The sequence below is a fragment of the Aquarana catesbeiana genome, linkage group LG01, assembly GCF_042186555.1.
Source record: "Aquarana catesbeiana isolate 2022-GZ linkage group LG01, ASM4218655v1, whole genome shotgun sequence".
NCBI lineage: Eukaryota > Metazoa > Chordata > Amphibia > Anura > Ranidae > Aquarana > Aquarana catesbeiana.
This window is the reverse complement of record NC_133324.1, coordinates 873,442,274-873,444,694: the sequence shown is the minus strand read 5'-3', so window position 1 is coordinate 873,444,694 and position 2,421 is coordinate 873,442,274.

Genomic DNA, 2,421 nt, shown 5'->3' with positions numbered 1-2,421 from the left:
TATATGACCGGCGGAAATGCACACAGACTTTCCTGGCCTGCCTCAGGACATCCTGTAAGCCCGGGTACCTGCCCAAGAACCGCTGCACCACCAAGTTAAGGACGTGAGCCAAACAGGGCACATGGGTCATTTGTCCCTGTCGGAGGGCAGAGAGGAGGTTGGTGCCATTGTCGCAAACCACCATTCCTGCCTTAAGTTGGCGTGGCGTCAACCACCTCTGAACCTGCCCCTGCAGAGCTGACAGAACCTCTGCCCCAGTGTGGCTCCTGTCCCCCAAGCACACCAGCTCAAGCACCGCATGGCATCTTTTGGCCTGCGTACTTGCGTAGCCCCTTGAACGACTACGGAGCACCGCTGGTTCCGAGGAAGAGGCCATGGAGGAAGAAGAAGAGGAGGGGGTGGAGGAGAGAGGTGTGTCACAATCATTAGCATTTTGGAGGCGTGGTGGCGGAACAACCTCCAACACTACTGCACCTTGTCCTGCATCCTTCCCAGCTGCCAGCAGAGTCACCCAATGCGCCGTGAAACTTAGGTAACGTCCCTGTCCATGCCTGCTGGACCATGAGTCAGCGGTAATATGCACCTTACCGATGACCGCCCTGTCCAGCGAGGCATGGACATTGCCTTCTACATGCTGGTAGAGAGCCGGAATCGCCTTCCGTGAGAAAAAGTGGCGTTTGGGTACCTGCCACTGAGGAACCGCACATTCCACAAACTCACGGAAGGGGGCAGAGTCTACCAACTGAAAAGGCAGCAGTTGAAGTGCTAGCAATTTTGCCAAGCTAGCATTCAACCGTTGGGCATGTGGATGGCTGGGAGCAAACTTCTTTCGGCGGTGCAGCAGCTGGGGCAGGGAAATTTGCCTGGTACAATCTGACGTCGGTGTACCAAAATCAGATTGCCCACAAGTACGTGGCTGTGACACACCTAATTCTACACCTTCATTCCTCTCAGTGCAGGTCTCAGAGAGGACTGAAGGTCTAGTGGGGTTGGAAATCTCAGCTGATGAGGAGCAAGCAGAGGTCCTCTTTGTTCTTTGGTGTGGGTCTTTTAGATACGCTTGCCAACGAACTGCATGGCAGGTCAACATATGTCTGGTCAAGCATGTGGTACCCAAGCGGGAGATGTTTTGGCCACGCGAGATACGCTTGAGACATATGTTGCAAATAGCAGCGGTGCGATCTGATGCACTCGTCTCAAAAAAGGCCCACACCAAAGAACTTTTTGAATAACGCGCAGAGACTGCAGCGCCCTGCACATGTGGAGCTTTGGGGTGTGATGCAGTCAATGTGCTGCCCTTAGGCTGGCCCCTGGAGGGCATCCTGCCTCGTTGGTGATGTGCCGCCTCCTCCTCCTCCTCCTCTCTCCTATCAGGCACCCACGTTGAGTCAGTGACCTCATCATCCCCTCCCTCCTCATCACTGGAGCAAACCTGGCAGTATGCTGCAGCAGGGGGAGCATGACTGCCAGATTGCTGTCCTTCTTGGGCACCCCCTCTGTCCGTGCTCATGTTACTGCCTTCATCGAGCTCAGTATCATCATCAGAGCCTTCCAAACGCTGGGCATCCTCCTGGAGCATGTACCCAACACTGTGGTCAAACAGTTCGAGGGACTCCTCAGGAGGACATGGTGGGGCTAGGGAAGGAGTCACTGATGACATTGAGCCGAGGGAAGAGGCCGCTGCTTTGCCAGACAAAGTACCCTGGGCATGGGTGAGAGAGGATGAGGAGGATGAGGATGGCTTGGTCATCCACTCGACCAAGTCTTCCGCATGTTGCGGCTCAACATGGCCAGCTGCCGAAAAAAAGGCCAAGCGTGTCCCATGGCCACGCGCTGATGAGGATGCACCGTCTCCACGACCAGCACTAGACACAGAGCCTGCTTGCCCTCTCTTATTGGCTTGTGACTGTCTGCCTCTCCTTCTTGGCCTTCCAGACATACTAATGGCCTGTAGCTGCACTAAGCTGGGATATATATATATATATATATATATATATATATATATATATATGTACTGATACTGCAGCTAGCAAAATCAACTGCCTGCCTGTAGTATGAGAACACCACCAACCTTCTACAGGTAGCTTTAGCTGAACACTGTGAGGTGGACGCACCCCACTAACTTGTAGGTTTAGCAGAACACTGTGAGCAGGACGCACTGCACTAACTTTAAATAGTCTAGCTGCCTGACTGTGGTACTAATAGGATCAAAAGAACACCAGCAATTTTCTTCAGGTAGCTGTATTTACTGTAACAAGACAAGCCTGCCTGTCAGTAAGAAGATAACAGAAACGGATCTAGCTGAACACTGTGAGCAGGACGCACCCCACTAGCTTGTAGGTTTAGCTGAACACTGTGAGGTGGACGCACTCCACTAACTTGTAGGTTTAGCTGAACACTGTGAGCAGGACGCACCCCACT